This window comes from Euprymna scolopes, chromosome 1 (genome assembly GCF_053919585.1).
Source record: "Euprymna scolopes isolate OS-2025 chromosome 1, ASM5391958v1, whole genome shotgun sequence".
Taxonomy (NCBI): Eukaryota; Metazoa; Mollusca; class Cephalopoda; order Sepiida; family Sepiolidae; genus Euprymna; species Euprymna scolopes.
The window spans coordinates 199,416,607-199,441,606 of NC_136482.1; the positions used below are offsets into that span (position 1 = coordinate 199,416,607).

Consider the following 25,000-nt stretch of genomic DNA (forward strand, 5'->3'; position numbering starts at 1 on the left):
GTGCAACCTCAGCGGAGCATTTTTTTTTTAATAGCACAGCCGGGATGAGATCGGGTCCACATGCTTTTGAGGTGTCTAGTAGGTTTTTATGATACCATGTACCTGAGAAGGGGTGATTTTCAAATCGTCTAGTGTGGTTTCTGTCCGCAAAGAAAGTCGGGGAGGGAGTAGTGTGCTGGGACCAATGTGGAGTTTGAGGCAATCTGCTTGCCAGTCAGATTAGCTTTGTCGGTTGCTGTGCAAGCAACCTCATGATTGTTTGATAGTGGGGGAATCGTTGACTGCCCATTATTTACTACACTGTTGTAGATTTCCAAAAAATCACGGGTTCCTAATTTCTGTGCTTCGATATATTTTCTGGTGGTTTCAGTGTAATCTGTCTTAACTGTCGATATTACTTTCTTATAATTACTTCTAGCTTCTATATACTTCTGTCTGTTGAAACTGGGCTTTTGCTGGTTGAATCTGTAGTATGCATGCTGGCTTTGAGCAATGGCAGCTGCACAAGCAGAAGTAAACCATTGGGGAGAGTCGGGCTTGCTATAGAATTTCCGTGTGGAAACATGTGCTTCAATTGCAGTTTTGAACCATTCAGTGGTCTCATTTGCACACTGTTCCGCTGGATCAGAAAAAATATTTCCCCATGGGGCATCTCTGATGAGATCCCTGATGGCTTCCCAGTCAGCCTTTTTGTAATACCTCGTTGTTTTGAGTAGTGGGTCTTCAGGTTTAGGGCGGGAATTTAGGCTGATTTCTACCATTATCACAGCGTGATCAGCATTCCCGAGTGGGCTGTGGGCATTTGTTGTACAATCATTGGGAACTGTTGTCAGAAACAGATCTAAAAGTGAGGCATGTTGATCTTGCTGGTCTGGGAAACGTGTCGGAAATGTAACCGTCTGAGATAGGGAATGGGATATAGAGAAGCTATGTGTTGTGCTACCAGCTACGTCAGTGTAATTAGAGAATTCAAGTCAGTTACTATGGTGGATATTGAAGTCACCAAATACATGTACTTGTGCGTTAATATCGAGGGAAAGTGCTATATTTATGCTGCCAGTTTTATTTCTCTAGTCAGGGAGAGAGTGTTACGAATATAGACTCCAAGCCCATGCATATGTCTGTCCGATTCCTTACGGCAGAGTGGGAGATAACCAGACATGTTAAAGTGGATAGAGGGAATGGAGGAGTGTAGGTTAGTTTCACTTAATGCTAAGATATCCGGGGTGTTTACAAGGAGAAATGATTCAACATTATCTAATTAGTTCTAAGCCCGCAGATATTCGTAAATGCAAGCCTCAAGGGAGGAGGTAGGTTGGTTTTCTCTGAGTTTGATCCTGGTTTAAACATAACTTTTGTTTTTTCTAGAAAAGACTGAGACTAGCAACATCACGTCTGTGAGAAAGAGAAGTTGCAGAAAAGAAGAAAAGGTGGGGGTCAATCAAATAACGGATACATTTCTACATCTAATCAAGAACCTTCAAATGAGACAAAAATTCATCAGCCGAAATATGACAATTATTTAGTTGTAAACCACGGTTGACTTGATTCCGATTACAATTCCTTTTCATCAAGTGATTCAGCCGATATTTCAACCTGCATAACTGCCCTCTTCTTAGCGTCATGACAACGTAGCATGATATCATTTTGGTTTCGACCTTTTGATCATCAGAAAATTGCTCTAACCATTGAACTAAGATCAAATAGTGAAGAGTCAAATTTCAAAGTTACCAAATTACTTATCGGCCGTTGAGTTTCATATTTCTTTCACTGTGAAGAGGAACGTTTTCTTCTTTTCTTCTTCTCTTCTAAATACCGAATTTCAAGATTTCAAGTAGCGTTTCGAAGATGCCGATGCCAAAAGGCCAACATTTGGGCGGGTGAAAGGTCATTGTTTGCTTACAGCAATCACGAACCAAAACAGCAAAACTAATTTAGGAGAAGCGATCAAAGTCAAACTAAAAACAACTCATACATACGTCGTATACATTTAGTAATACGCACGAATTGTCTCCCTTATATGTTCGGGCTATAAACTCAAAATCTTAAATGCAAACGTAGAACCTAAATCTGAAATAATCATCGAAATAATTAAAATTAAAACCAATTAAGTTTTTGCAATCTGCACCCACTACCATCATCGCTTCAACACATATGCCGACAAAATGCGTGGAAAATATAAGTATTTAGAAGTTGGGTGAAATAAAAACCTTTGTACCCCTCCCCCCTCCCTCCCTCCCTCTCTCTCTCTCTCTCTCTCTCTCTTTATATATATATATATATATATATATATATATATATATATATATATATATATATATATATATATATATATATATATATATATATATATATAAGTGGTAGCGGGTGTCCATTTAAATAGACATTCCGACGAGTTATTTACGGGCGTCGCCTTCATGGTCGAGTGGGAGAACTGCCTACTGTCAACACGACGGTTCTAGGTTCAATCCTTGGCTAGGGAGCGATGCTAGTCTAGCGGCACTGATGAGTTGTGATACAACGAAACAGGACTGTATATATATATATATATATATATATATATATATATATATATATATATATATATATATCCTAAATCTTTAAATGGGTTTTGGAGTCTTCTCTGTGGTAACACCTCGAACCACTCAGAGCACAGAGCAGACTCCAAAAATCATTTAAAGATTTCGGAGTCTGTCTCTATTGCGGTTCGAAAACCTTCTTTATGCCGGCAAAAGGAGACAACGAAAACTTTATTTCTCTTTAGGGAACTTTGACCCGTTTTCCTCCCTCGTTTTTTCTCCCTCGTTGTGCCAAGTTTAGTTTTAGTCGGTTTTAAACGCAGTAATTTCAGATTAAATCCTTCTTTTAATTGTTTTTTTTTTCTTATTTCTGGCACATTCAAATTCCCCTGTATAGTGCTCTTTAATTGAAAAAATTGAAATAAAAGGTCTGGATTTAAAATTTATAAGAAAATTAATATGGGTTAGAGATATAAAATAAATAGAGTAAAATATAGATTTTTGAATTTACATTATAAGTTTGCTTTAAAAATATATAGAGATATTTACCTTTCAATTTTTCGCTTTTTGAAATTTTATTTCAATTTTTTCAGATTCATCTGCCTTACTTTTAATGCTAGGTTTATTTATGGTGTCTTTTAAATTCAATAAAAACCCTTCAAAATTTGTTGACGAGGAGACCTTGCTTATTAAAAAACTATATGTAAATATTGTACGTAACTTGATGTATACCACAATAAAAAGCATTGTTTTCCGAAACGATCGTACAGATAATTGATTTTGTTGTTGTTCCTTCTTATGAAACGAATTTTAATTTGATTATAATTTGATTTTTAAATTTTAAATTATCAATCACATTACTTAATATTGAATTAGCTCTAGGACATTTAACTATCGAGCTTATTATATATCTAAATTACAACGAGCACCTTCCCTTTCCTGTATTTTAATTAAACTAGTAATTTCACTGTTACATTAAAATACACTCAGCTCTTTAGACTATTGTTCTAATCTCCTTTTAATTTATATATATAATATATATATATATATATATATATATATATATATATATATATATATATATATATATATATATATATATATATCAGAATGTAAGAGATCATATAATGAGATAATGAGAGAATATATAATTATTCCACAGCCAAACAAGAGCTATGGCGTAGTTGGCTGTGGTGGAAATAATTATATATATATATATATATATATATATATATATATATATATATATATATATATATATATATATATATATATATATATATATATATATATCCACAAAGTATGGAAATAAAAAATTAAAAAAAAACGTTTATAAGTGTTTTTGATATAGATGTACATAAGAATACTTTGATAAGTATGTTTTAACAAAAATAGGGATGGTATAATAAAATTGTGGGGGTCTGCGTTTGCGCCTGGCCTCCATAGAATGGAAATAGGCAAAAACTTTAATAAAGACTTTTCATATCTATCTGCATAAGTATACTTTGATAATTATCTTTCAGTTTGAAGAAATATGGTATAATAAAATTATGGGGTGTTCGTTCGCACCTGACCTCCATAGAATGGAGATATGTCACAAAGTTTAACAAGGTTTTTTTTAAATATAGTTCCACAGTGTTTTAGTGTGAACAGGTATGGTATAATAAATTATGGGGTTTATCTATATTATTTTTACTTTCATCATATTTTGCTTTGGTTTTGATACCCCCAAATTCGAAGCTATCTATTTACTCTTTACAACCCTTCCTTTTCATAACCTATCATACTTTCATAAATCAGAGTCCATTTTCTGTAGGCTGTTTTTGAACCCAGTCAACGACGGATACTTTTACTAGTATATATATAATTTTTTTCTTACATTGGTAATTACAAAGTGGATGTAAATTTATTTTATTTCAGAATAAAGTAAAAACAAAGGAAAGTAACTACAAATTACTACAGTAATACTTTAGAATTATCTCCCTTTTCACATGTGATGCGTATGAGTAAAAAAAAAAATACTTGCTTTCTCATAAGTAAACAGTTAAAAAAATGTAGGTGTTTAATGCGAGGAAATTCCAACTCTTCCACATGTATAATAATTATAACGTCATATGTTATATATACTTTTAGATTTTAGTATTTATTTCAATAGTGCTCAATATGTATTTTCTGTTCCAGAGAGCTTTTAGGGGGGGGGGGAGGAGGCTGTATTAAAACCAACTTTTAAATTGTGGGGAGGCAAGTAACGTCAGTACATGGAAAGGTAGATAATCTATAAAATGCGATAGTAATTCGTAGTTACTTCCCTTTAAATTCACAGAACTAAAATAAAACAAATCGAGATGTAACAGTTTTTTTTGTTTTTTTTAGAAATAAATCAGATTCCTTGCAAATTTTATTTTTTTATCGAAACAAAAGAAGGCATGGATTTTTATGACTTTTTACTGGTATTTTTGACCCTTAATTTCGATTAATTTGCACCGTAATGAAAAGTAGAAAATGAATCTTGGGTTTACTTTTGACAACTTTGTAACTTTCGCTTCCTTTATTTTATCTTTTAGTCCTCACATTCCATGAGAGATGTTTCTGACAAAACCGTTTTTTGAGTCGGAATCTATGTATGTATGTATGTTTATATATACGGCATAATCACGTGACACACCGGTTATTGTCAGATTACAGAATTTAAGCAACGTTGAGTCTGACTAGTGCCAAATGGGGGACTATTTGGCAATTCTCTGCATTTCTCAGCATTGATTCCAGTCGTCCTGAACCTTCACCTGCCAATGGTATTTAACAACGCCGACGAAGGATAATGTGGTTGGAGATTTCACCACTCTTGCCACAAACATTCCACACACAGACACCCTTAAAGTGGTTATCCATAGTCTGTCAAGACTGAACAAAGCTACCATATATATATATATATATATATATATATATATATATATATATATATATATATATATATATATATATGTGTGTGTGTGTGTGTGTGTGTGTGTGTGTGTGTGTGTGTATCTGCATGATATTCATTGTTGGTTAGTTTTTGACCTTGAAGTATTATTTTAGCTTCTTATATCAAGTGGCTTCATGCACTGTTTGAAGTTTCCACGAAAAAGATCGTTTTTCTAACTACATGTACAATAACATTACTATCAAAAATGTAATTATTGTTAAAAAAAAGATTCATCGGAACTAATTATTCTCTGTTCTTTTCAGAGCATCCAAACGATCCGTGTTTCTAACGATCCATTGAGAAATTGGACCAATTGAACAGGTAGAAGACAACACTCCAGGTAAATTTTTTAGCATGTTTTCATATAATTTGCACACACACACACACACACACACACACACACACACACACACACACACACACACACACACACACACACACACACACACACACACACACACACACACACACACACACACATATATATAAAATAATTTTTAGCACCTCTTCAGAATATGAACAAAACTTGAAAATCAAAATATTGGATTTCAATCAAAACTAATGGTATCTATTAATTGTCATATCGGAATTAGTAAAATATCCAAAAATTACGAAAAACGATGAAGTAAAAGTATTATTATTAATGAAAATAATTTTCGAAATAATTACAAGTTCTAACTTCAATAATAAATATAATGAACAAGGGACATAACTGCAGCCTGCCTTGTTATGGCAAGTCAACAGATCATGAAATCGTGAAAAAACATATTTTCTGTAAAAAATATGTTACTACTTACGACATGACCATTAAATTAAATAATTTGATGGCTTTGTGTCTAATTTATTACAATGTAAAATGTTCCCCTGTGGCAAATAAATAATTCAAAGTGAAGTATCTGTTCTGTCCATGATTGATGAAATAGAAATCCTTCTAGACTGATGTAAATTACATTTTTTGCCCCACTTTAGAAGGCACCTTTTTAGGGAGCTGATTTTTTTCACATGACCTTCTGTCGTTGGGAGGTCAGTAAAAGTGTTGGAACAATTAATCAAGTCTGTTGCCAAGGTCGCTGGAAAGATGGTGGGATCCTTCTACCGCTCAAGAAGATATCTCACTACTGATGCAATTCTCTATCTATATAAAAGCCAAGTACGTCCAAGGATGGGATACTGCTGCCATATCTGGACAGAGTACAAAATAGACTTCGTGGCTTAGTGGGGGATGCCCTTTTCTCTTCCCTGCAACCTCTCTCCCATAGAAGAGACGTTGCGAGCCTATCTTTGTTTTATCATTATTTCCATGTTAGGTGGTCGTCTGAGCTCCAATCTCTAGTCCCCCCTCGCAAATCTTTTACGAAAACCACTCGTCTAGCTGAAACCACTGTGAAAAATTTTCCCCACTCTTTATCTGTGCCTAAATGAAAACGTAGATTCCATGAACAAAGCTTCTTTCTTAGAACTGCACGCCTGTGGAACTCTGTTCCGTCTGCTTGCTTCCCACCTGACTACAACCTGGATGTCTTCAAGTCCAACGTAAACAAATTCCTGATGAACCGTCCCCTTAAGTAGACATTTTTATTAAACCCCTACACTAACGTACTGTACATGCAATAACCCTTATCCCTTAGTGGCTTCCGGGCCTTGATAAGTGGTGATCACCTTGTAAAAAAAAAGAAAAGAAAAGATTAATCAGAATCGGGAATCAGAAAAATCAGAACTTAGGGATATCGGAATCGGCATCAGAATTGGAAAAATTTGTGCTTATTTCCCAATGCCAAAAACGATTCTTTAATTGTTTTTTTAATTTGATTTTGTTAAAAACATTTTTCAACTGCTGATAGCAATAATAAAATATTGAATATTTATTGATTTTAAAATATTAGTAAAACTAAAATCGATATATAATCATTTACACGTGTATTTTTACGTTTGAGAAAATATTTGCATATTTAGCACATGTTTTTACGATAATCGTAAAAAAAAATTGTAGTTAGATATTTAGAAAGAATTGGAATCGATAATTGTATTGAAATCGGGAAAATATTGGAATCATCCCATTACTAGTTAGTAATTTAAAGCCGTACGTTTAATTTCTGGTGGTTCTTCGCCGACTAATAATATTTTGTCAAAAAAATAATAATAAATAAATAAAAATAAATAAAAATAAATAAAAAATAAATAAATTAGAAAAATTGTTTTTATTTCATGTAAAATTTTTTAATTATTTGATTTTTATTTTCTTCGAACATTGACAAGTGGTATTATTTTTCTGCAATTTTCAATTCTGCATAATGTTTCTTGCTTACCATCCAAAATAATTACATTTACTTTTATTGGTGCTTATTCAGAATCCTCCCTCATGAAAAAAAAAAAAAAAGAAAAAGAAGAAAAGAAAAATCTGTATGTATTTACATGACAGAAAGAAAATATCATACACCAAAAATCATGTAAATTGATCAAGTAGTTTTATTTTTAAAATAAAAAAATCGAATTTTATGGCTAAACTATGAGCGACAACTTCGTGACTCCATCTTGAAAAAAATCTGATGAAACATCGGAGATTACTCAAAATAATTCAAACGTGCAAGATTTTTAAAACGTGGGTGGGAACTGGGAAAGCTCAAATTCGCTTTAAAATGATTTTGTTTATAAAAATAAATCTCCCTGATCAATTTACATGATTTTTGGAATGTGATATTTTCTTCAATCGCGATTACGTACATTATATAAATTTTTCTTTTTTTTTACTGTTGTATTTTTTTTTCATAGAGAGTCGTTCTGCACTCTTCCAATTATTTAATAAAAAATTAAAATGTTTACCAGTTTCACGAGATATGTTCGTTCACTGTCTCAATTACAACACATCCCCTCAAACTGTTTCGGTTAAAATAAAAAAAAAAAAAAAAAAAAAAATGGCAAATGACGCTTTTGTTAGACATCCAATCAATGTAAACTTAACACTAACATTTTCCACCTCTTTTTTCTTTAACCCTGCGTTAGTCCTATGGTATTTTTTGTCACCTCAATTTTGCTTAGGTGCCCATAATTCCTAGTTGGCAATTTATTTTTTTCCTCCCTCCCAGTATTCTCCTGACTCAATGAGGGTATAGCACACGTGATATGGTGCAGTTTTATCTTAGTTTTTCTTGGAGGTAGACCTCGCTTTGTCCTTCTGGGGTGTTCAGTCACCTCACTTGACTAACATATGATTTTATGATTTATATATTTTTGCATTTTCCCAGTAAGAATGAAAATTTATAGATATAAACGGATATTATTTATCATTAGGTTCCTCTGAAATTAATGTTTTGGCATTTTCTTTATAAGTTTTGATGGGATTATTATTTTCATGAACCAACAGGATAATTATATTTTACAAAATAATAACACTATAAACATTTTTGTACTGGGGTGTATGAGCATTCCATGGGACTAACCATGTTTGGAATACTCAGGTGACTAATGCAAGGTTAAACGCGTCTATGTATTTCTCTAAACAGCTCTGTCCATCCATCATCACGGGCCGTCAGGGCTCAACTTTGAAATATCATTTTGTCGGTCAACCATTAGTTTTAAATAGCATTTTAAGATATATCCACACCTCTCTATATGAGAGGTTTTGCCAGTTGCTTGATATGTCATGCTTAAGTTTGAAGCAACAATTCTATCGCTTAACACGAATTTTCAATCGAAGCGTTTTCAGAATAGCCATTGTAACAATTAAAGGGCGATAACTCTCGGCGAAATTTATTCTGATTTGTACTTTTTCAAATGACTCTTCATTACGATTGGTTACAAAATAAATTTGTAGTTAAATGCCGATTTACAATTTTTCTTTATCGGAAATTTGCATAAATATTTCTATATTGATTTACATAATAATTTCAGTAAATAAAAAAAATAGTTTTCCTTTGTTTCCGTAGATAAAAGCCATTGTATGAGAATTACCTCCCTTGATTAAATAATTTTGTCAGCTTCTCCGATTCGAAGGTTTTAATATTTTGCGTTAAATAATAATTAAGTTCATAAATTGACAAGCGTGTTGAAAAAATGTACAAATTATATAAATTATTTTTTGTTCGTTCGGTTTACTGTCCTTCTTTGATTTTCCCTTCTTTATTAACTGGGAACACTAAACATCGACATAAATTTGAATAAATACTAAAAAGCTTCACTGGATTGTAAAGAGATAGCTTCGAATTTAGGGGTATCAAAACCAAAGCAAAATATGATGAAAGTAAAAATAATATAGATAAACCCCATAATTTATTATACCATACCTGTTCACACTGAAACACTTATCACAATATTCTGTGGATCTATATTAAAAAACCTTGTTAAACTTTGTGATATATTTCCATTCTATGGAGGTCAGGTGCGAACGAACACCCCATAATTTTATTATACCATATTTCTTCAAACTGAAACATAATTATCAAAGTATACTTACACAGATAGATATGAAAAGTCTTTATTAAAGTTTAGGCACCGCCAAAAATGGCCGCAAAATCAAGTTGTTGTTGTTGTTTTTTAAAACTAAATTACATTTATTAAAATCCATTATTTCTGAGTAACTTTTTTTTTCCAGAAAGATAAAACCCTGAATTTTATCATATAGAAAACAGAATAATGTAAAACTTTTTCTACTATTTTTAATTAAATTTTAAATGTTAAATTTTCCCCAAAAGTTAACAATTGACATTTTTTGTCTTGCACAAAAAACGTACATAAATATTAAAAAAAAAAGGTTTTTGAAATAATTAATTTATTTATTTATTGTCTAACTAAGATTTAGGATGATTTTCTAAGAGAATATGCAAAAATATTATAATATAAGTACCTGAATTTCAAATAATTCCACTTATTCATATAGCTAACCAGATTTCGCGTCGATTTCGCGACTCTGTTTACGTTTGTGCCTGATAAGGAGAAAACTATGGAAGACCAAACAGGCCCAAAAAACTTATTTTTCAGTGACGAAAATTTCAATGTATTATTAAGCTGAGGCTGGCCAGTACCAGATGGGTGACCATTTGTATGAGTTTGGTTTTTAATGTGTATGTGTGTGGGGGCCAGACTCCCCAAAATGGGGTGGGGGCAATTTAAAGAAGAATAAAAAAAAATTATTTCAGCGCGTTTGGTCCACCGTAGTCGAAAAGCGGCAAACGTTTTCAAACGGGATCGAAAAAAATGATGTTATTTTTAACACAAAGGGCACAATATTTATCGAATTTTTTTTTTTGTATCGATTATTCAAAGCATGCCCTGTTTAATAATGGTCATGCATTATTCGGCTCGCTAAAAAAAAATTGTTAATTTATTTATCAAAAATTTTAAAATGGCTTTTTTCGTATAAATATTAAAAAATCTTTTTTTTTTGTTTTGCTTAACTTAAATTAATTATTTTACTTAACATATTCACCGAATTTCACACTTCAAAACTCAAAAGCGGGATAATTAAACACAATCGAAGTTCTGATATTCAGACGTCAAAATAAGGTATGCAAACAAGTTTTTTTTTTTTTTTTTTTTTTAAATCTATAATTCTGTCCCTTATAACAACACAATATGTTTTGTTCAGTTTCAGATGATTATTTTAAGCATATTTGTTCCCACTTCAAAACAAGGGGGGGTTTGTAAGCAAAAAAAAATATATATATAAATATCGTTTATGAAAAATAAGTACACTGTTATAAAGTTCATTCTTCTCCTAATAATCGCTGAAAATTTCGTAATGATCGGATAATTACCTGATTTTTGGTAGATTTTTAAAAAGACGGTCCGTCAAAAAGTACTGACCTGCCCCCCCCCCAGTTTTGGCGGTGCCTATTAAAGTTTGTGCCTATTTTCATTCTATGGAGACCAGGCGCGAACGCCAATCCCACAATTTTATTATACTATCCCTATTAAAGTTAAAACATACTTATCAAAGAATTCTTATGTACATCTATATCAAAACCACTTATAAATGATTTTTTCTAAATTAAATTTTTTTTTTTATTTCCATACGTTGTGGACCAGGCGCGAACGTAGACGCCACAATTTTAATGAACCACCGTTCTGCCAGATCAAACATACCCATTCCTGTGTCTCGATACATCTATCATTATATGTAATCAGTTTTTTAAAATAGTCAACCATATAGTAGCCTATTCGTGACCACACACACACACACACACACACACACACACACACACACACACACACACACACACACACACACACACACACACACACACACACACACACACACACACACAAGATACACATACATTCAGCTTTATATATATATATATATATATATATATATATACTGGTGTTTAGCATAACAATCTAGACCCGTTAAACGAAAACGGTATACATTGAAATTAACGATATTTAAAAAATAAACTTTGTATATATATATATATATATATATATATATATATATATATATATATATATATATATTGTTCATAATACGTTTTCTTATTAAGTTGATGACCCACTCATGTTTTTAATCGTCTTTTTATTCGCCCAATTTAACTATACGGTAGAACCCCTGGATGTGGTGTGGAATACGATAATCCTGCCCCTGGTTATAGTATTTTCCCCGCCTTACGCTGTTATTTAGAATGTTATTTGATTATATGCATGTGTATTAGATACTGTACTGTATTTTCTCACTAATTTTTATGCCGTATCCCGGGGTTCTTCTGGATATTTATTAATTGTTTATTGCTATTCCTGTTGCTTTTCAATGACGTAATATCAACAAAATACACTACTTGTAGCCAGAAGCAGCATTACAATCAAATGATTCTCAACATACTCAGTTAATTTTATACAATTATTTTTTTTATTATTTATAATTTTGACGCGCGTGCGTCAAAAATATTCGCTCGTACAGAAGTGGCAACCACTGATAACATAAGGAATTATATTGCTTAATATCCGGAAAACTACTTGTTTGGGGAAATTTAACCCCCCCCCCCCAAAAAAAAAATTATATATATATATCACTAGGCTAGAAAGTGGGTGCTCATTTTACGTTAAATTTATATAGAAAGTGATCTCCACTTTTTTCAAAAAGGAATTTCTTAATATCATGGAAACTATTTCCCTGTGCCACTTTTAAATCTTAGATTCGTTTTCAGCATACCTGAAACCCTTTAAAAGTCGTCATTATAAAGATTTTTTTAGAGTTGGTAATTGACCGCCGTTTTTTTTTTTTTTTAATAAACTTAAAAACAAAGAAAACTTTACTTGTCTGTCATGTGTCACTCACGACATCACGTGACATCTTTTTCGTAAATCCAAACTCACTCCACACTTTATTATTTCATTACAAAAGCATTGCATCCTCTGTATCACTAGACTGGCAACAGTACTGTCCTAACATCAAGGTACGTCATCTTATGGGTGTCTATCACAGATATGTTAAATCCGAATATTAAAGACTTAGAAATTCTGAAAATCGTCTGCCAAGGTTAGAAAATGCATGGAATAGAAAAATCGTGAACTTAAAAAAGGGACATAACTCTACCTGAATTTTAAAATAGAAAAGATTTTTTTTTTACTGTTACCGATTTCTAGTCGTAACAATAAAACGATCATAAAATTCATATTTCTTCTACAGAAGTAATCAAAATTCAACATCTCCCATAACCAAATGTCAACGCATATTTAAACTGTTTTATGTTGTATGTATTTCGTTTTAGATCGTGTTATCCAAAGCAAGATCTAAATACGACGACGATTTATGAGAAGGTTAATGGCGTGCCGCGTGCGATCGTTTATCTCACTCTCTGCATGAACGTTGCTTTAAAGATAATCGTCGAAATGATCATCTCATCGCATTTAACGAAGCAAGTATCATCAACGCAAATAATGGTGGAACGATAAAAGTATTGTCCTAAAGAAAACAACACCACAGCTTAATTTTAGAACTTTTATTGTAAAAGTCTATGCAGGTAGCTTGATTATGTCAGCCTTAATCACAGCCGCGATATGGATCCGAAACTGGGAACAAGCGCTGGCGGGAGCGCAGCGAATACTCGTCGGAAGGCGGCGATCAGGCTGGTATTGGTGTTGTGGAAGGTCATGTTGATGTTCTCGACGTATGACCAAACGAAGTAGTCCAGTGGGTTTAGGTCAAGGGAGGAAGGGCACCAGTGAGAAAAGGGTACTAAGTCGTAGTACTCCTTCTGAAGCCAAGCCTGGGTCTCTTTGGGGTTGTGGGCCGGTGCCAACTCCTGCTGCCACACTCACGTTCTGCCAGCGGTCACCTGATTGCACCAAGGGATCAGCACACTCTTCAGCACACCCAGATACACTTTGGTGTTGACTTTTAAGCCGACTTTGAAGATGTGAGGTGGCATGATGTGGCCCTCACTTGCAAACACACCAAAAACCATAACTGTGGCCGGAAACCTTGTTTTCATCACCTTAGGCACGACCTTGTTATTCGTGGCAATCAACGATGCAGTTTGACGGTGCTGGAAATGATCCTATTGTTATAACTTGAATCGGCAGAGAGCATGAGTTGTACAGCGGCGCATCTCCGATCTCGCTTGTTGAATATTATGTCACTTTCAGACATAACAGAAGACTCCTTTCGCTCTTCGGATTTGTACAGAATTGGCAAAATAGTAGATGATCTGCTACCAAAAAAGAAAAACGGTTTCCATCAAACGGAAATGGAATAATGTCGTCTTTTCTATGGCGATAATTTTATCACCCCACCCTGTATTTAAGTCTCGAGAGACAATGGATATCCTCTGTAAGGGTGACTGAATGGGGAGTCTCTTATGAAGCAAAGATTGTGAAATCCCCAAACGCACGTCTTCCGGCATTGCTTGATTCCAGTGGTAAGGAGATATCCAGGACAGCTGGCAACAATGCCGGGGTCAGCAGAGAAAGACTTTACTTTTCCACAAATTAATTGTAAAATTCGAGCCTACCTTACTATTCAGTCCATATTTGGAGATAGATAGATAGATAGATAGATAGATAGAATATACATGAATTCATTCTTTCAAGTGAAAGTGATACAGCAGCCCTGACGAAACTTGAACCCAGCATGCCATGTGCGCGTCTGTAACCACCATACCAGTTGCATCATACCAATTGCATAACCCATCTAATGAATAAAAACAAATTGAAGGTCGGTGAATACATCAGTCGAAACATAATCAAAATATATAAATATCAAAGTTAATGAAAATAAAACATGAAACAAAACTAATAAAAGTTCGTCTTCCAAGAATCGTTTACAATAAAGCATTTGCAACAAAAATGGGTTGATATGCCGTAAAGCATGCGAGATCCAAACATCCAATGCTTTGCCAATATAAATGGTCTATATATGAATTTTCGTTGCAAACAATATTTTTTGTACTTTTGTCACTGCGCAAATTCTTTGTTTGAATTGTTCTGTTTTTCGCATCAAAGAAATGTTGAGATTTGTCCAAATCGTTTCTGCTTTTCTAGTAAATCTGGCAACATTTGAAAGCTCAGTTCATCGAACGAGTCACGACGTCTTTTTATAGAACATTATTCTACGCTTTTTACTGATGGGAATGTCCCATAAAACGGTGCTTATACAGTAAATGACACGTTTTTTCATGATATTGTGCCGGTATATTTCGGCAGCTTATGTAAAACGCCAGGATCGGTTGAGCACTGATCAATTTTTCAAACTATAAGAAAAAAAAAACATGATAGAAAACATTTATAGTAATTTCAATGAAGAATAAATGGAAATACAATAAAAATAAAAATAAAAATACAATAAAAATAAAAATAAAAATAAATCTATGCTAAGTTTCATGAATTTTTTTCTTTTTTGTAAAATAATGTGTTGCAACAAAAAAAACAAAAAAAAAAACGGGAAGTTTTTCTTTTTTTAAATTATTTTTTAAGGTATTTTTTTTTAAATGTATTTTTTATTTTTAAATGTATTTTTTTTCGTTTTTAAGGTATTTTTTTGTAGTCTTTTTGGGAGGTATTTTTTGTCTTTTGGGACATATTTTTTTGTTACTTTTTGGGAGGTATTTTTTGGGTGGGTAGGTTGTTTTTTCGTAAAAGAAGTTACTGTTTTAAGGAAGATTTTTTGGGGATATACGAAACAAATTATTTTTTGATTACAAAATGCTTTTTTTTTTTTTGTCCACTCCGTTTCTTTTTTCTGTTTGTGAAGGTTATGGGGGAGACTATTTTTTCTTCTTTTCTTTTTAATTTAGATTATCTAACGAGGGTTTCTATGGAAGAACTCTTTGCAAATGTCTCGTAGGAAAATATTCTAATTGGTCACAATCTATTATATTATTTTATTTCATTATTTTTTTAGGGGTACACAGCTTTATTATAGCTTTTAAAAAAGAAAGACTGAGTTTTTTTAGGGGTACACAGCTTTATTATAGCTTTTAAAAAAGAAAGACTGAGTTTTTTTTATCCATGGTAAAAAAAGGACGGAGGTAAAACATTTAATGAAGGTTGAAAAAAAAAATTAAATAAATAAGGGGGTAGAGTCAGCCAACTGGGTTTCGCCCTCACTTTTCAAAACCGAATCGAAGGTTTATTTGTTCATTTATTTATTTTATTTTTATATGTAGACGAATCCAAACGGGAGAACGACTAAAATAAAATCAAACTATCGGAAAGAAAAAAAAAAAAAATAAGGGAACGACTAAAATAAATCTCTCGTTATGATAATTATACAATGGAGAGGAAACGCCTTAGACATTAACCACGCCCAGACTCAAAAGACAATCTCTGTTTACAGAGAGATGGTCTATTTAAACGGACATAGTTTCCAAGACCTTTAGATGAAATAACGAATGAACATGACTTAAAATCACATCACATCGCGGGTTTTAAACAAATGGTCCATTATAGCATAATCACACGCATTACTCAAAACATCTGTTGGTCAGTAGGTTCTATTCCTGATTTTGCTGGGTATATGTTGTTCGATTCGACCATTTAAACTAAGGGTCGTTCTGTCAACGTAGTTGGCACTGCAACTACATTTAAATTGATAAATGGCATTATTTATATAATGGGGGGGGTAGAACGTCCTTTCGAGAGGATGGCAATAATGGTTTTGTCGAAAACACATGTACTTTAGAGGCAAAATAGCAATGTTTAACAGCGGAACTAATCTGTTTGGCGAATTTTTCACTTATTGTCCCTAACCAAGATAAACGAATGTAAATTGGGCATTTAGCTGCCATTTTGATTTTTATTTGAGAAAAATATTTATTTTCCTTTTTATGGCGGAGTTAATCACATCAAGAGGGTACCCATTATTGGACAACGTATTAGTGATCGTTTTTAGTTCTTCATCCAATTCGGATTGTGAAAAAATCATGAGGGCACGATGTGTTAAGATCTAAATTAAACTATAAGTGATATCTTTGACGAACTGTGACGTAGTGTTGGTCACAGACATGCTGACACAAAATCTCAATTATATTTTTCTAAATCGATTTGATACATTATTTAAAATTCTGTATGAAATTTGTCGTTAGAAATTATTATTTGTTAATGATGAAAGCTTATCTAATTAGCCAATCAGAAAGAACGATTTGTGTTGCTCTAATAGTATGACGTCACATCCGCCTCTCGGTAAATTAAAAGCCTTACTATCAGGTTGACAAGAAAATTATTGCGGTTTTTTAACTTTTAAATTCACATTTTTTAAATTACATTATTACCCCAGACACACACACTGCTGCTTTGATGTAGGGGGCTACTATCAGGGATATAAGTTGCAGGGATACTATGTAGGGAGTTGAGCAGTAAGATGTCTATTCACATTACACTTGAACTTCTGCATGTCAGTACAGCTGGGAAAGCAGGAACCGGGAAGGAAAATTCAGAGTCTAGGAGTTCTGTTGAAGCAACTATTAGAGTAGAAGGCTTTCTCACATCTAGGGATATTTACTGTGTAGGGGTGCGACTTTGCTGCTTGTCGGGTTTGACGAGGGTATTTTCGTCTGAGGGTTACAAAGTCTTGTAGTTCGTCGGAGCATCCACCATTAAACATTATACATGAACATACCTCCATTCAAACAAAAATGTCTTGATCGAAATAAGCACCATCAGAATCAAAACACGTTTTCTAATGCAAAACAAGTTTATTTGTACGAGTAACGTAAAAATCTTGCGTTCTGGTGGCGATGAAGTCGCTGAAGGCGTTTTTGATATTGCTTAATTTTTACGGTATCTTTTGTTGGTTCTCATGTAGTTGTTTCTATTTTCACTTTTTCGCGCTCACATGCTTCTTTCCACATCCGTAGCAGTGGGCCAACATCAGTGGACTATTTTTTTTTTTTTTTGCTAAAACGGTCATTAACAATATTTTATTTTAAGTGTGACTATTTCTGTTGCATATTAGCTCACCTCGAATTTTGCCGAATTATCTGAGACAGAAGATTATTATTATTATCGTGTAGATTGAATAAGATTTGTTGTAAAGAGAAAAATGCAATTCAAGGACAAATATGATTAAATGACGTTTTAGGAATTTAACTTGATTAGATTCTATAGACAATACCAAAAAGGAATTTTAGAGAAATAAAAAAAAATATGTTTTAAGATAAAAGAATGTTAGAACATAAAATACGTGACGAAGGTAAATGATTCGATTTATGTCTTCCATCACGTGGAGTTGGTGACGTAACGAGATGGTTTGGAAATATACGCAATCAGTCAGGAGTTAATCAGGATTATTGAGCGAAAGAGTTGGAATAGGCAGGTTTTCAGCTGGTTGGGAATCATTCAACTATGGAAGCATTCAGCTGGAAAGATGGTAATATGTAATCCCTGAAAAAGTAATAGCCTGCCCAAATCCCTACATAGTGCCCCAGTAGTTGTCTCCCCTGATAGTAGCCCCCTACACCAAAGTGGCAATGTGCCTTGTTTGGGGTGAAAATGTAATAAAAAAAAAATGTGGTCTTTGCTCCTCTAATTGAAAAAAAATTAGGATTTGAATTACATTTCTCAAGTATTTATAAGCTTCGAAAAATAGTAAGTTGAATTATAAAAGTTCTGATAATCATTTTTAATGGCCACTTTCTGATACACCTAGTGCTACACAAGGTGTATCAGAATTTGTGTAGGAATTTTTGAAACCCCTAACACGAAACTGCAAATAAAATATTAAAAACTCGTAATTTCTCCTTTAAAGGTGGGTTGTTTATTTTCTTTATGGATTATACTTCCAAAATAAACTATTAAAGTTGTTTTAAAAGTAATAGAAATATTTTTTTATTTTTTAAAAAACAGTAATGAAATTAATTGAATGTTACGAGTTCAGTATTTTTCAATTTTTAAACTTTAAAAATCTATCAAAATTTTTCTATTGATTCTATTTTTACGATATTTTCAACCAAATATAATATTTTAGACAAACGTTTTTTTTTTATTCACGCCCCCCCCTTTCAAATGTCTATTAAAAAGTAAATAATTAATTCATGTACCAAAATGTTATATATCACAAATTGAAGATAAAAGATCAATAAATAATATATTCAAATTTAGAACAAAAAAAGTAGTGTTTTTTTAGAAATTTACGAAGTTTTAAAGCTTTTTAAAAAAACACGTTGTTTGTTTATTTATTTATTGTTTTTAATGAAACCTTGGTCCTTGCTCCTTTAATTGAAAAAAAAAAAATTAGGGCTTGAATTACATTTTTCGAGGAGTTATAAGCTTCGAAAGAGAGCGGGTGGAATTATTCAATAGTTTTCACGAAATTTCTGACACTGCTAGTGCAACACCAGAAAACAAAAAGTTGCAACAGGAATAAAAAGTAAATGTGGAAAAACAGTTTGATTGTCTGAGTTTTTAGGATAGAAAATGACTACATTTTCAGAAATGCGTCTGGAACAATACAACGATGGTTCCGACCAAAAAGGTATGTCCTTCCCTTGTCTAGGCAAATAGACAATGGTGCTATTTGTCCCGTTTGTTGAACTAGTGTGAAAGGTATATATATATATATATATATATATATATATATATATATATATATATATATATATATATATACATGTTTATTATATGTGTTAAAATGTACACACACGCAACGAACATGACATATAACATGTACACAGTTTGGTACCCGTGTTTATACACACCTGTTTATATGTACACTCGATATACACACTTCCATTTTATATAGAACCCCCCCCAGTATACAACATGTCTTCATTCTATGGAAAACTGCTTGAATCTCTTGTTAATATGTTGCAATCTTGCAGCACGAAAATGCACATATTTTACACCTACGATCAAGTCAATTTTATGACATGTTCATTTCATAACATATTAACTGCAGCTTTTTATGATAACTGCAATGGTGAACTGCAAACAATGCAAGAAACTGCGTCATTTTAGTGAGTTCTGTGAGTGCTTCAGTGCTTAAGTATGTTGATGATCTTTTTAAAGCAACACATTTCAGGTGAAAATGTTTTTGCGAACTTACAGTTCATGCGGAAATTAGTATCAAGTCGCAAAATTACAAAAAATGGTCTAATAGAAAAATAATTACAAGTAAAACTAAAATTTGTCGAATTATTGAATTTTATCGTATATTTTAATGTGGAAAAGTTGTGCAACCAATTCAGTATTGTAATAGAGAGCATATGGGAGCATGTAAAATATCAGCAAGATAGATGTTTAGCAAAGATAGTAACAGCAGCAGTTTGAGCACGTATGTAAATTAGCAAGTGTGTGCGGGCTCACGTCACAAGAAAAAAAAAGACAACACATGGTTACAGAGAAGATAAGTGCACACCAGGAAAGATTAAAGACGAGAAATGGCTGACTATGGTCAGTGTGAGAAGAAAGAAAAACGCGGTTGGGTAAGATGGACGTGTGGCCTCGTGGTGGTGGCGGCAATAGACTTTTTAGCTGGTGTCGAGATGGCAGGGTTTTGTTAATATTATGGCAGACGAAATGAATACTAAAACCAAAACAAGAAGCAGACATTGCTTGGAAAGTACCGGTAATAAATGCCTTTTGCTAAAATACCGAGTCGGATTTGTTTATTTTTATTTGTTTGTTCCTTTGCGACGTTACCGGATGGTGTGGGGGCCCAAGAGAGCTTTGAACTGTGACAAAAACGGTTTGAACGTAACGGCCACGTTACAGTATGGCAAACAAGGGAGATAATCTTTGACTCAAATTAAAACGCAATTGTATTACTTATAATTTTTTTATTGTTAAAAAACAACTGGATAATTTTTTATAATTTTTTAAATTTATACTAATTTCGACATGAAACGATAGTATGTAATGTTTTCACCGGAAATGTGTTGGTCTAAAAAATCACTAATTTAAACAAGCACCGCGATTGGTGTGATGAACATCGTTAATTTAAATTAATTATCGCTTTTGTGACTTCATTTTATTCCCCAAATTTGAACAGTTTATTGGTCGCCATCTTGAATTTCAAGATTCTTTATTAATAGATTGATGACCAACAAAGATGAGAAATATTTACGATATGAATTCAACAAACTATTGCCTCTTGCCAGGTTGTCGGTTACAGCATAAAATCTGCTGTTTTTTTTTTTTAATTTTTCTTATTTTAATCATTTTCTAATCCAGATGAGAGAAACAAAAAGAAAAGCGTTCCCATCTGTCTGCTAGGTTTGCGTCGCACCAACTAAATTATTGCTTTATTAGCGGGGGTATCCGGCGTTGCCCGGTTGTTTGGAGATGTGTGTGTAAAGGGGGGGGGTTAAAGTAAAGAATACCCCTGTTTAAAGAAAAATAGCAACAACAACAACAACAACAAAAAACGATGGTAAACTTCTCTACAAAATCGGCGAAACCAAAACCAAAACCAAAACCAAAAAAAAAAAAAAAAAAAAGCGAATAAACGTAAAACTTATTTACAAAAGAAATCGAAAAAAACAAAAAACAAAAAGGAAAAATCAGGGGAAAAAATGATGAACGTCTTCGGAAAAACTAAAACAAAACAAAAAAAAACACAACAAAAAGCGAAAAAAAATGGCATAAATAACCTTTCGAGTCCATTCCAGATTTTTTAAGCAACTACGAAGTAACGAAACCCCAAACCGGTGTTCTTTCGTAACTGTCCCTTATAAACGATCCCGCAACAGTTTAAAGTGGTGGCTGGAGAAGGAGAAATTTATTAGAGAGAAAAGATTTTACTACCTCCATTGATTTTATCCGATTTTGGCAGCGAACTCACAGCATAAAAAATATAGGAATCTACGATTATCGAGGAAGTGGAACGGTAATAGGCCTATAACACACAGATATTGTACTGTGCATATTAGATTTGCATGAAATGTCTTGATTTTTAATCCTATTAAGGTCGAAATCAGAGGGAAAAAATGAGTTCATTATATATATATATATATATATAAGGGATGAATGATAAAATTGTCGCCATAGAAAAGACATGATTCCATTTCCGTTTGATGAAAACCGGGTTTCTTTTATTTCTTGCAGATCATCTACTAGTTGGCTAGTTGTGTACAAATCACAAGAGTGATTGTAAAAAAAAATATTTTTTAATAATCAAATGTCGATTACATTCAGTCGTTTTTCTATATGTATCTTTCTCACCATGTTCTTCAACCCCCCAACGTCTTCCAACTCCTCCTTTAAACTTACCCTGTTTCATTTAATTTCAATCTCAGAAACCAAAGGACTAACACTTCATGTGATTAACACTTCATGTGATTAACACTTCATGTGATTAACACTTCATGTGATTAACACTTCATCTCTATACGAGATGCATATTCGAGTGTTGCATTAAATTCTGCGTTACCTTTTAAATGACGAGTTATTAAAGAAGTTAAGAACATTAACTTTTCTTTAATAATCAAATCTATATATATAGTAATAGCGTTCAGGTGTGTCTGTCTGTACAACTATCCTACAGCCCACACCACTGGACTGATCATGACTAAACCTGACATTATGTCTCTGACCTAGGAATGGTGTCACCATTTTTCAAGGCTAAGTTAAAAAATTAAGCTAATATTTGGTACGACTCTTCATAAATTTCCTCACCTAGTTAGGGTATCTTTGCTATATCTTTGATAAAAATGTGTTTGTGATATTAAATAAATATTAACCATTTTGATTCTTTGTAAGTGATCCACATTTGATGTGTAATAATGCGGATAAGAAAAGTTTTTAGTGGACATACGAACGCACACACAAACACACAGACGTTTGAGATTTATTTAATAGGTTGTATAGAAGCATACGATATCGTAGACCGTTTAAAGCTTAAGTAGTCAGTGGATTGGGATATCGATTTCGCAATCCAAGCCGGAAATATCTGAAGGGGAGCTCTGAAATAAGTCTCATGCATTTGGAGATGTCCGACAGAATTATGGTTAGGGTTAGAGAGCCCCCCCCCCCCGTATACGTTTTTTGCATCTGGAAAAGTCCGAAAGGGACGACCTCAAATAATCCCTAATACATCTAGAAATATCTTAAGCCGTATCCTTAAATAATTCACCTGCTTCTAGAAATGTTTGAAGTGGTGCCACCAAATAATTCTCCTACTTCTAGAAATGTCATAAGGGACGCCCTCAATTAATTCTCCTCTGTGTCTGAAGGGGCACTATTTCTACTTCTAGAAATGTCTGAAGGGACGCCTTCAAATAAGTTTTCTACATCTAGAAATGTCCGTAGAGTGCCCTCAAATAAGTTCCCACATCTAGAAGTGTCTGAAGGGCCGTCATAAATAATTCTCCTACTTCTAGAAATGTCTGAAAGGCCGCCCTCAAATAATTTTCCCATATCTAGAAATGCTGGAAATGAACCAGATGATATATTAAACGATAGTTTATTGCAATCAGGTCAGCTATTCATTTCACTTACAAATAAAATACGTAAATAAATCTGCATAAAGCTTATCATGTTACAGACTTTTTTCCCTAAGAAATACAATGAAGGGAAATCTGAAATCGGCTACAAAACCGATTTTAATGACCACGTTTTATCCACCAGATTTCTTTTTCGATCTCACGTTAAAAAAATGTCGGTTATAAACGAAAACGCATTACTACTTTTTTTTAATTGTTGTATGAAATCAGAGTTTGGTAAGAAGTTAAAGAAAATTATAATCTTTCTTTACCTCTGACCCCCTCTCTCTCTCTCTCTCTTTCTTTCTCTCTCTCTCTCAATATATATATATATATATATATATATATATATATATATATAAGTAGATTGTAGTTTGCTTGAAGCATTGTTGAAGAAAATTATAAGGTAAAATTAAAAGCCAAGAACAATGCGAGATTTTTTTTTATATAGAGTAAAATTAAATGAAAACAAAAGAAATAAATTTCTTTTTTTTTGTTGTTTGTTTTTGTTTTTCACACAAATTTTAACTCTAAACAACAGTAAATTTTTTTTTCCTGTTGTTTTCAATGTTGTTATAAATCTCAATATATTTCAGACCTATTAGTCCTTTTTCAAGAGAAGACAGCGGAAGAGTGTTCAAAATTAGAAAAGCAGCTACAGAGTTTGCCACGTGATACCGCGAAATATAGAACAAAAAATGACGTTAGGAGAATATATATATATATATATATATATATATATATATATATATATATATATATATATGATGAGAATAATGGAAATAGTATTCTGACAAAATTGAGAAATGAAAATAAAAAGGAACAAACCGAGTTATGTGTTCATTTATATATATATATATATATATATATATATATATATATATATATATATATATAAATATATATAAAGCTAAATGTCTGAATGTGTGTATGTGTGTTTCTGTACAAAATAGGCTCCAATATGGTTTACTATTATACAAAACTGACCACATACAATGATAGAAGAAGCAAACATGGTTATGTTACATTTTGAACATGGGTGGTTCATTAAAATTGTGGGGTCTGCGTACGCACCCGCTCCACAAAGAATGGAAATTAAAAAAACAGAAACGAAAACTTTTACAAGGGTTTTTGATATAGATGCGCATAAGAATAATTTGATAAATATATTTCAGCTTGAGAAGGAATGGGATGATAAAATTATGGCGTCTGCGTTCGCACCTGACCTTCATAGAATGGAAATATGTCACAAAATTTAACAAGTTTTTTTTAAATATAGGTCCACATAAGAATATTGTCATAAGCGTGTTTCAGTTTAAACAGGTATGGTATAATAATAATAATAATAATAATAATAATAATAATAATAATAATAATAATAATAATAATAATAATAATAATAATAATAATAATAATAATAGTTTAAACAGGTATGGCATAATAATAATAGTTTAAACAGGTATGGTATAATAATAATAATAATAATAATAATAATAATAATAATAATAATAATAATAATAATAATAATAATAATAATAGTTTAAACAGGTATGGTATAATATAAAATAATAATAATAATAATAATAATAATAATAATAATAATAATAATAATAATAATAATAATAGTTTAAACAGGTATGGCATAATAATAATAGTTTAAACAGGTATGGTAT

The 25,000-nt window shown here is 32.4% G+C and overlaps 1 protein-coding gene across 16 annotated transcripts in view; it reads left to right on the forward strand.

The window, feature by feature from the left end:
* The window catches only part of LOC145279450 (E3 ubiquitin-protein ligase TRIM45-like), a 556,560-nt gene that overhangs the window by 177,521 nt on the left and 354,039 nt on the right, over positions 1 to 25,000 (forward strand). For all 16 annotated transcript variants that reach the window (XR_013868407.1, XR_013868402.1, XR_013868415.1 and 13 more), the window contains one exon: positions 5,745 to 5,821. The gene's annotated coding sequence lies outside the window, so the exon portion shown is untranslated. The remainder of the gene's footprint in view (positions 1 to 5,744; positions 5,822 to 25,000) is intronic.